We start from the raw sequence: 11,695 nt of genomic DNA, 5'->3' as shown, positions 1-11,695 counted from the left end.
GGTGTTGCTGATTTGCTCCAGGTTTCATTTAATAGTTCTCCAAATTGTAGTCGTGTAAGTTTTCGGCCAGGATGATTTTTTAACCATTTAGAAGCAGCATTTGAAAAATTATGTTTTACCGATTTAAAAACAGCCCGATCTAGAGGCTGTAGATAATGTGTGGTATGACTGGGAAGACAAATAATTAATATGTTTTCAGATTGCGCAAACTCAAGCATTTCAATAGAATTGCAATGAGAAGTATGGCCATCTAGTATCAAAGCTACAGTTCCTACTGGCTTTCGAGGAAAAAAATGCGTTCTGAGCCAATCAAAAAATAATGTCGTATTTACATAAGCTGATTTTTCAGACATGTAAACAACAGATCCTGGAGGCATACCATCTTCGAATTCTGGTTTTTTGTTTTTGCCTTTCATTATACAAGCCGGAGGAAGAAATATACCTTCTGCATTACAACAAGTTATTACTGTTATTGTTTCTCCTTTTTCTCCAGAAGTTACGGAAAAAACAGATTTTGAACCTTTTTCGGCAATAACATGACCAGGACGATTATTTAACTGTAAGCCAGTTTCATCCATATTATAAATAGAACCTGGCTTATTAAGCAACCCATTTTGTTCAAAAATTTCTCCTAGAAGTTTAAAATATTCGCTTACTTTTTGCCTATTCATACAAAGACTTCTAGCAAGAGATAAACTTTCAGATTTGCGTACAGAAATATCAGGATGTCTAGACAAAAATGAATGAAGCCAGTCATATCCAGCTTTCTGAATATTATCATTAAATCTATGTTTGATTTTAAGCTGACTGGCAAAGTTATAAGCTAGTGTACGAAGATCATCTCGAGTAAACGGAAAACCATGCTTCTGCATTGTTTTAATATGTTGCACTATTTTTTCTTNATTTTTCTTTCCAAATATGCAGGTAGGTCCCATTTTATCCTTTATTACCTTGCCAGATTTAAATCTTCTTTCAAGAGTTTTTCTAGGAATACCATTTTGAATGCTTGCTTGACGTATAGAAATGCCTTTTTGAATGGCTTCTATGGCTGCAGTTAATTGATCTTGCGACCATTTACCTCGATCTGAATTTCTACTTTTCTTTGGCATCTTTAAAAACACAAAACTACTGTCACCATTTATATAATAAAATGTATGACAAATATTAAAATATTTACTATCATAGTAATNACACATACTCTTATCGATAATAATCTATCAAATGTATTAGATGCATGGATTGCCCGATATCGTAATGCGCTATCAGATTGAACGACAAGATTCTAACCTTGTAATTACGCACGTTATAACCTCAACATTTACGAAGTAAATATCGCGATAAATTATAACAAAATTAAACTAAAAAATTACACTACTTTTAAATTATAATACTTACTTTTATTGCACATGAGTTAAAGAATACAGAAAACAAGGTGATAGTGCGCAGATGTAGTGCACTCGTGTGCTGCGGTTCTCTGCGTTGTGCACATGCGTCGTGCACAAAGATTGTGGTCATCTCACCATGACAAAAATGGGCCATCTTTCCCGAAGTGTGAGGAAAAGATGACCATAGTATTTATAAATAAATAATGAAAATAAAAATACAAATTATTGGTTACATTACAATTTATGTACCTTTATTATGTATGTAATATTGATTACGGCAGCTTAACTGTAATGTATTCGACATTGTAGCAGCTTTTAGTAGACATATGCAAAACTTTGCAGGCAATCGAAAGTAAAAATATTATATACTTTTCACAATATTGTTATTTTAAATAGTGTACGCACATAAACTATTGTAAATACTGATTATCTTTAAGAATGGCTACAAAAATGCACTATTAAACAATTATTGGTGAAATTACAGTCTATGGCCATCTTTTCCGTATGGCCATAATACCCGGGTTTACCCTATATTTTGCCATTCTCTCTCTTTTTCCGAAGCTCGTGGATCGCGCCGATCAAACACTCGCGCATACGATTATATCGTCGTGCGCGCTTTTGTATTAAAATCCCGGAACCCAAAATATGATTAATGAACGAACGAAAATATTTTTCGAAATCGAGAAACGCGTCATTTAATTTCGAGCGTGTGTGTTCAGAATTTATTTTTCAAGCGTCATTTATTCGCGCGAAAGAGCCATTCTTGATTGTTGAATCCGCACATTTCGCGAAACACCCTGACTCCGGATAATCCGGATTCTACACGGCAAATTGCAGGCTCATTGCGATGAATGCTAAAAAAAAAAAACAAAAACAAAAAAAAAACGAATCGGGCGCGTACCAAAAGCGGAAGGGATGATCGCGAAGAGGGTGGTTGCCGTATCGTGTTCCTGCAGTTTTGTAAAGGAAGGACACACAAGGCATAATCGGCGCCGTGGTCTCCCCACCGTGACGGCGCGAGAGAGGGACGTCACTTCCGACGGAAAAGCGCACCCCTCCTCTCCCCTCTACCCTCCCCCCGTGCTCCTCCGCGCCACCTTTTGTATTATTCGGCACACGAGTGTGTTTATTCTCACCCCCTTGTTGGAAACAAACGTGACAACGTGTTGTGCGCGCGGCAACCCCACAACACACGCCTCGCAGGATTTCCCCTCCGGTCCGTTTCCCTCCCTATTAGAGCAACGGGCGGGCAAAGCGTGACGTCGTCGTCGGCGCGTCCAGTCAAAAGGAGAAAACGGCGAAGGAAGAAGAACGCGACGATCGATCGCGTTATTTGCGCTCCGGAAGAACTTCCGGTCAGCTTGCTCGCGATCGGCCGCGAGCCGACAGGAAGCACTCGACGGTGAGGATGAATCCTGACTGACCAGAAACTCACTTCCGGCTGGCTTAACCGTCGGATAAACGCGCGAATGGACTGGAGAACGCGATGGTCGGTGCTCGAGCGAACCACAACAGTGAGCAGATGAATCGGACAAGCTGAAATTCTTACTCGCGTATATATTGGCGTATATCGTTTAACGTTAGCGAGAATCTCTTGTATTTCCAAAAAAGTTTGTTAATTCTATTCCGAATTATTTTCAAATCCAGCTGATTTTCATAAACATTATACATGACAAAAAAATTCCTCAAAAGACGTTTTTGTTATCTTTCTTTAGTCCCTACGATATTTCTTTGAGTAAAAAACTTCGTCTAACGAAAAGTCGGAATAAAAACTCTTGACAGTATCTCGTCGTGTTACGCGGGGATTTTTTTCGGTGAAGACGTTGCTTTGTGCGTATACGCGCATTCTATCTACGAGATGTTACTATTACGTCTTATATGATACTAACTCACGCAAGAGATATTCTCTGAGCATCCTCTCGAACGCGCGGTACTCACCTGAAACAAGAAAGAAAATCGGGGATTTTAATAAGCGATGCATAAAAACTTGAGAAAAAATATGAAAGCACGCCGTAAATAATTTATTTCACGTTTAAGCGCCCAGCGCTTATCTCGCTTTGCAGTGCGCCAACTATCGCGTGTATACGAAGAAAAATTTCCGCAACACGATTAATAATAGACTTATTACAAATATCAGCGCGTTTTCGCTCTGCGCGCGCGCGCGCACGCGCGGTGTCATCACCGCGTAAAACATAATATTCTCTGATATTTATCTTTCAACCATGAGCATTGTTATCTAGCGGAATAATAAATACGCTATTAATCATATGTTTGCTGATTAATAAGACGAGGCGGGCACGACTCGTGTCGAGATAATCATCGTATCAACGTAACATCCATCAGGAAGGGAGCAAAATTCTATTCCCGTCATTTTCACGTGAGGATTCTCGTTGTCCCGTTTCGCGTCTTCTTTCGCGAAAATACGCGCGCATATGACGCGCGAAGAATAAATTAGAGAAACGCGCGCTCGTGACAAGTACCAAGGTGTCAAAAGAAAGACACGGGAGAGGAAGAGATGAACGACGATCATGGAAGTACGCACAGACGTGTGACATCTTCCACGCGATACCAACGCGAGCACGCGGAGGTCAAGGACACCGATGCACCTCTCGACTCTCTTACATACGTATATATATATGTATATATGTATCTCTTTGTCGGTGCGAAGAGGTCCGCGTACGATCTCTTGATGGAGCCGGGAAGTTTTACGAGTGCCTCCTTGAGCGAAGCCGCGGGATACGGGCGACCAAACCGAGTCCGAGGGCGGGAGAGAAGTCGAGAAAGAGAGAGAGAGAGAGAGAGAAAAAAAAAAGAAGCCGCTGTACTTCGGCAAATTCGCGAGATGTCGGGCCAGCTTGTTCGGACCCTTGGTATCAAGTTCTGCGGCGCGGTGGATATCCCTATCGCGATCCTCGACATTCCATCTGTACGGCCGAAGTTATCCGCCTCTTACGAAGAGGACAGGATGAGAGAGAGAGAGAGAGAAAGAAAGAAAGAAAGAGTATCCCGGACGGAGGATCCGTTACCGGATTATTCATGAATTTCGAACAGCGTCGGGAATGAAACTTCGGAATAAACGAATTTTTGAATGTTACCGCATTAACATTTTAATTGCGCATATTATATCAGCGTTCCGCGTTCGAGGCAATATTTAATCCTTCAGTTTGTCTCGGAGAAGTGTCAAATATTGTGTAAACTTCTAATTTCCTTTTTCATTCCCGTTAATCAGGCCTACATCGAAGATATATGATAATTCAAAGAGATAAGTCAAATATATACGCCATTAATTTTCTGAACCCTGACTCAATGAGCAATTCAAGTCTAAGTCGCGGCACGAACCAAAGAATTAAAAGACAGCTGCGACGGAGAACGCTTTTCTCCGCCATTTGATTGTCGATAAAATCATAGTGGAAATAAGGTGGCGCTCTCTCTCTCTCTTTCTCTTTTCATACCTGTGCCTCGACATTTGTATATACACGCGCGTTCATTCTCGCGTGGATATTGCACGCGTGCAACACGTCTCTCTGTATCGGAAAATTAATGAGCAGTTTCCTGATATAGCAACCCGACCATTTCAAATGCTCAACTGTCATCAAACACGACGCAAAGCAAATTCGATTCGACACGCTTCGATCGACCATAGAGAGCTCAGGGAATTCCGAGCGATGGAAAATGCGAGCGAGCGGATAGAACGCGGAGAAGAAATTCCGTTGCGGCGATTAGCATTTGACCCCTTTCACGACTCTCGAGAAATTGATGACGGCAATATCGAAAATATCAATATATATATCGGTCGTATATATTTAATATAATAGCCGTTTTCATTATATATATCAAGTTCTTCTTGGGGAGAACGTTTTTAAATATACTGTCGCGCGATATTTTATTAAAGCATCTGTCGTCGTGCCGGTTACATCCGATGATTAAACAGATCGTTTCTCCCAAAACCGAAGATAGGAATTTGCCATAATCTCGCGAGTTAGCGCGAACACAAACGAAAGTTCGAATTCAGCAAGATTTTCTCTCCCTCATCCCTCGAGATTTTCGCTGATCACGCGCCCGCGAGAAAGGGAATTCCGCTCGTTCTCTGAATAATTGCAGGCGGCAGTAGACGGAAGGTGGTACGAGAGAGAGAGAGAGAGAGAGAGAGAGGAGAGAAGGTGAAATCGCGCGGGCGAAACTTCGCGTCTATTATTACCACGATCGCAAGAATGCCGTGGCTGCCGTACAGCGAGGCGAAGAGAAACGGCAGGGCTCGCTCGTGAGAGAGCCGGAGAACGCGTAGACGAGGAAGAGGGAAACGAGCGAGGAACGAGCGGGCGTAGAAAACGAGAACGGACGAGGAGGAGGGGAGGGAGGAAAGAGAGACAAGAGGGAGAGAGAACAGCCCCCTACTTACGTAATTTTAAATTAAACTGTGACGTTTTCAAATTAACGTTTTTGCTCGCCCGCTCTCTCCATCTACTCTCTTTCTCCATCTACTCGTCTTCTCTCGTCTATCCTCTCGTTTTCTCTCTTTCTCGCTCTGCCTCCAGCGTTCCAGCTTTGAGGCTCGCGCGCTAGACCCAAGGTAGAAACTTGTGATATTACGCCAGGGTTTTTCCGCCCCTCTCTCACACCCTTCGCCTTCTATCTCCCTCCATCTATCTCTTGTTCCTATGCTACTCATCGTTCTCTTCCTTCATCTTTCTCTCTCTCTCTCTCTCTCTTTCTCTTTCTCTCTCCATCGACCCCGAGTCCCGAGCGCGGAAGCGCGCGTAATTTAGGTACCAGGAAATTGGTTTTCTCGACAATGAAATAGAAGAATGCGATGCGACAAAGCCCCGAAGAGGCCTGAAAAAAAAAAAGGGAGAGAGAGAGAGAGAGGTGTCTCTTGCGCGAGCGAACACGGCATGACTCACACAGTCCGCGCGCACTTACTGCTCGTCGCGGCAGTTGCAGTAATTGCAGTATAGCTGCACACTCGGGCTCTTTATTATTAAGGTGCGAGAGAGGGCCGCGACGGTTGAATGGGGAAATTTCGCGTTAACGTCGCCGAACGGATTTCCATTCACGGCCGCGACGATGGTTGCGCCGTCGTCGCCGGAGAAACGGAAAGGATCCATTGTCCCGCCGTGACGTGTCTCGCGGAAAAAGACTGAGCCGGCTGACACGGAGCCCTCGGATTCGCGCGGCCGCCGGAAAGTACGCGGGCGAGCTCTGAATCCACTTCTGTATCCTAATTTGGAGAACAAAAGAGCCAGTCCGCGAGATGACATTTTTGTCGTGCCCGAAACTAAAAAGAAGAGAAGCGCAAGAAGAGAATTCTCGCGCATTCGTTGTAACGTTTCTCGCGAGTGAATCGAACAATCTCGATTAGAATGTTTTTTGTCTCATCTCGCTCTTTTGCGACAATCAAAGACGAATTCGTTCTCGCAAAAAGCTTCGACCGGCGCGGATATCGCTCGAACGGTGGAACTTGAAACACACCTTCCTCAAACCGACCAACCGATCACGGAAGCGACGTTAGCCCCGCAGGAGTTCCGACGTGGGAGCTCGAGAAAGATTATCTATCAAATTAGCCACGGTGCTTACGTATACTTATATATATATATATATATATATATACACGCCCAATAAGATCGCGGAAACGCCGGCGGCGGACGCGCACCAGTGGATTCGTGCGTCTCTCGCTCGCCGAGAAGACCGACAAATCGTTGGACGATAATTATCCGTCGCACACAATCGAAGTATCCTGCAAAGTCGGGGCGGTTGGATTCGCATCCTGTCGGTCGAACCACCGACCGGGTCGGTCGGGGCATCGCGCCGGTGCGTGCACAGCCTCGGTACGAGTCCGCGGAACGCTCGTAATTGTTCGGTCGCCAGGGCCACTGAATAAAATACGAGCTACCGGTCGCGCTGTCTGTCAGTTCGCTGCGGGGCTGCTGCTGTCTGTCCGTCAAGCTGACGTGGGAAGACGCCGCCTGGTTCCACCCCAGAAGGCTCCGCGCCACTACCGAAAGCTAGTTACGATTGTTGTTGAGAAACTCGGAGTCATGCAAGCCCGGCCGCCATCCGCCTCCACCCTCGCGCGCATTTCGCCGCTCCCGGCTCGTCCGTCGGCTCGTCCACCTCCGCCTCGCAAAGCGAGCAATTTCATAGTCATGCAATCATAATCAACTCGAGATAATAGTTTTCTCTCGAACCGGGCGTTCACCGAGTTTCTCTACGCGAACGTGCCGTGCGCTAACAACAAATAACTCGCGTTTCCGGTTTTTCAGCGTCGTTCAAACGCAGCTGCCACGATAAAAAAAAAAAAAAACAAAAAAAAACAAAAAAACAAAAAATTTCTCAAACTTCTGTACTTTGCATACCGACGACGATATTGCCTCGTTAAATCCGCACCGATACGTAATTTCCGTTTCACAATACGAGCTCGCAGTATCGCGAAAGGGTCGATTCTCGAGGGAGAATCGAGATCGAGATAGTCCGGCCCGGACTGGATAATTAGACAATCCGGTTGGTTACGCGGAGGCGATTAGTCACACGACGGGTGATGCGCTTGGTGCGGTCGGGATCCTTCGTTCTAACGACTAGCATACATCGAAGAATATTGAAGAAGGGACGTGAGAGGAGGAGTTCGCAGAAAGGAAAGAGTTTCTTCGGGTCTGGGCTCTTCGTTCGACCGCGAGAAACATTCGAAGCCACCATCGCGATATCTCGGGATCGCTCGTCCGTCTTGCGGCAATCGCGTAATTCCCGGCATCCTCCTCCAATTACACCCATCTGTTACCCTCGCGTTCTTTTATTTCCTGCTTGTTGCCAAGTCTATCTTCTTCGCTTCTTTGCCGGCTTCTTCATCGTGGCGAGAGCCCACGTGTGTGTGTGTGCGCGCGCGTGTGTGTGTAGACTGACTCTCCGGGCGCACGGAAATCCGCATAGATAATTTGCGAAGGGCACATCGTGCGACGGTAACCGCAACGGTAACGAACGAATATCGGCAGGGGGAAGAGAAACCGGCGGGAGAAAAGGGAACGCGCGGACGTACTTCTGAGGATAAGCGACGAAGTCAAAATATGTCAATAGCTCGGCTGCGGTAAACCGCATAAACTGTTACGTCGGACTCGCAACCCCGCGAGGAATAAGAGTCAAGGAGGGTTGCTTTGAGTCATGCGAGATGACGTGTCGACAAGCCGTACCGCGCGCGCCTTTTCGAAACCGGCGCTATTGTGTCGCTGACCGCATGAGTTCGCGCAGAATTTAATAAGTAGAAACAGTTTTCTTTTTTTGTTTCGTTCAATTATGTCAGCGGATGCGTTGGTTTAACGCACCAGACCAGGGTTTGACGGGGTCTGAAAGTCGTGAAACCTCAAATTCGACGCTTCGATGCACCGGCGCGAATTAAGGGCCGTCAACGAAGCGAAACTCTCTCGAACAGGTATAGAACGAGCGCGTTTGTCAGTACATAGCAGCGCGCTCCTTCCTTCGCAAGCGATTCAATGTAAAAGGCGTAGTGTCCCATTTGTTTTCTCAGCGCTATCGCTGCTGATAAATAAGATTCGTTTAAAGTGGAAGCGCGACGCGATAAAATCCACTCAGTGTGGGAAATGAAACGAAAGGAGTCCGGATGACAATGAGCACGTCGAGCACGCACCGCCGAATGGGGCGAGAGCGAAAGAGAAACCCCCAGATAGGTGTGTTAAGCGCGGAGGAGGCGATGGAGAGAGAGACCGGAGTGCATTAGCCTAATCTAATGACGCAAAGAACTAATAAGAGAAGCTGCTGAAATCCGTTTCCCATTCACGAATTTCTCCCTTTCGCGCGCTCTCTCTCTCTCTCTCTCTCTCTCTCCTCCGTTTTCCATCAAGTTCCTTCCACTCCTCATCCGCTTCCAGCATCCGCGCCTCCATACCCTTGGCACTGCTATAACCTATCTGGTGCCCGTAGGGCTAATGCATCGCACAATAGATCAATTACATACATTAGTGGCTTCGAGGATGGCTGAGGGTGTACTGTAAGCTTGCCTCTCCTCTCTCTCTCTCTCTCTCGCTCTCTCGCGCGTATCTCTGGCCTCGCTCCTCTCGACATATCGATATCTACGGGTCGCCAGCGAAGCGCGAATACAAACTGGATTTTAACTATCTACCCTCTCTCACATTACGTACGTGTGCGAATACTCGGACGAATTATTGCGAAATAAATTTTCTTATCACTTTCTCAGATAAACAACGTCCTTCGTGCGCGTCATGCGAATTAACCGTTACGTTATTGCGGAAAGCGCGTGTTACTTTAGCGTAGATATGCTTAACAGAAGTTTCACACAACTCTAAGATAATTTTAATCCGCGAGGAAACGCGCGTTTCGAAACTCAGACGCTCGTCAATCGTGAAGATGCTTTTTAAGGCGCATCTCCGCGCGCGAGAGGTAAAAGCAGTTTCAGCACACGGCCGCGAGAGAGAGAGAGAGAGTGAACAATTTATGCACCGAAGAAAATTTCGTTGAGAGAGAGAAGGAGAGTGGCGGATAAGGCACCGTATGTGTAGTACGTACACACCGTGCCGAAGTCACCGCGCGCACCAACGACGACAACAACAACAAGAACGACGATGAGAACGACGACGAGGAGGGTGAGGGGAGAGGACAACGAGAACTTTAAGGGAACGACGACGTAAGACGTCTCAAGCAAGCCAACCGGGTGGGAAAGAGAGAGAGAGAGAGCGCAAGAGAGAGAGCATGCTACGGGCATGCCGGGGAATCGTAAGTTAAGACGGGGTGGTAAAGGAGGAAGGTTAGCCGGCGCAAACATAAAGTTCCAGACTTACGACGCGAGATCCCCGATAGCTCCTCCGCGGTGGGCATAAAAGCATTAAAAAGCAACCGAGGCAAAAACGCAAGTGCATACTCTTTCTCTCTCTCTCTCTCTCTATCTCTCTCGCGCATGACACGTACATACACGCGTGTTTTGTTGCGGTGTTGGTGCGATACTATACAGATATAGCACGCGGGGTCGTCTTATTCCTCTTCCTTCACCTTCCTCCTTCGCCCCCTTCTCGTTCCTCACGCTTGCATGCGTTCTCCGCGGTAGACCCCCGCGGCGACCAACCTGTCTTTCCAACACTGTTTCCCCCTCCCTCCCCGGCTATCTCGTCGTGGATATCCCGATAATACTTGGGGCGCGTCTAAATTCTTTCGTACGCGCGTCTTGATAGGAACGAAGAGAACGGGGAGAAGAAAGAAACGGCAGGTCCGGGCAAGAGAGGTGCGCGCGCGCGCGATAACGATAATCGACGAGCGTGATACGACCGAGGAAATGCGACCGTTCGTGGTACCATCCGGTTCCATGTTGGCGTGCAAAAGCGAGTTCTCTAATTGCGTCCCGAGCTCCGCCCGATTCGTCCACGAGACGAAAACGTCCGATTAATTGCCTCTTCCGAAAATTTTCGGGATATTACTTTTCGCTCGCGCTTTCGGCGTGTGGGACTAAGCGGATCGCGTGATATCCGCTTGATGCGATATTATTCGTGCAACATTGACGGACGCGAGATTGGTATCGGGTACTTCGCTTCAATGTTGGCGGTTGTAAAAGCGATAAATGGAGGAAGCGTTTCTTTCCCGATACGGGCGTACAAAGCGAACCGAAGGACGAGAGCATAAAGAGAGCTCCCAACGCTGTAGTTTTTGAAATATAGGCTCCCCCAGCGATAATGATGAACCGTGTTTACACTGACGGCATCTTCGGGGGGAGGGAGGGGGCGAGCGAGAGGGGGAGAGGGGTGAGGCGCCTCGTCAAGCTTCACCGGGAGAGGTCGGCAGCGGAGCGGAAAGGAGGCGACTCCTTTTTCATGTAAATACGATGTAGCCGCGTGTAAAGACGGCTGACCGCTCGTGTACGCGGTACAATGTCGGCTGCCGGGGCCCTTCGCGGGTCAAAGCGGCGCGCGAAGCGAGCGCGACGAGGAGAGCGGCATCGCTCTCGCCGTGCGAGAGATGAGGAGAGACGAAACGGAGGAGACGACCGACCGTAAAATATATCAGCCGCTGTGTGACTTCGCGGTGCGGCCACAAATCACGCCGACCCCCCGCTGCTAACCACCAGCACACGGTGGTGGGTGTATCTTTACTCTTGCTCTGCCGATGACGCCGATGTGCACCTTTCCCGGAAGCGTTCGGAAGAGACGCGCGAAAAGGCGGGACTAAAACGGGCACAAAAAAAAGCATATAGAAAAAACAAATTTCTGGTCTTCAAGAGTAAAAATCGCAAGCTCTAAAGTTTGATGTAATTGGTAAAAACGCGTAAAACTCACGTTGTGTAAATCATCGAATTTAATTAT

General features: G+C 47.0%; 1 long non-coding RNA gene across 1 annotated transcript; it reads right to left on the bottom strand.

Annotated features, from left to right (window-relative positions):
* Positions 1–969: 969 nt before the first annotated feature.
* On the bottom strand, positions 970–1,879 carry LOC109857158. The gene is made up of 3 exons (XR_002250464.1): positions 1,635–1,879; positions 1,396–1,539; positions 970–1,109 (listed from the first exon to the last, which is right to left on the bottom strand). It is a non-coding gene; the product is annotated as an uncharacterized LOC109857158 (long non-coding RNA).
* Between the last annotated feature and the right edge of the window lie 9,816 nt (positions 1,880–11,695).

This window comes from Pseudomyrmex gracilis, unplaced genomic scaffold (genome assembly GCF_002006095.1).
Source record: "Pseudomyrmex gracilis isolate BER0280 unplaced genomic scaffold, ASM200609v1 scaffold_148, whole genome shotgun sequence".
Classification (NCBI taxonomy): domain Eukaryota; kingdom Metazoa; phylum Arthropoda; class Insecta; order Hymenoptera; family Formicidae; genus Pseudomyrmex; species Pseudomyrmex gracilis.
The sequence above is the reverse complement of the archived record's forward strand: the minus strand, read 5'-3'. Positions and strand labels throughout refer to the sequence as shown.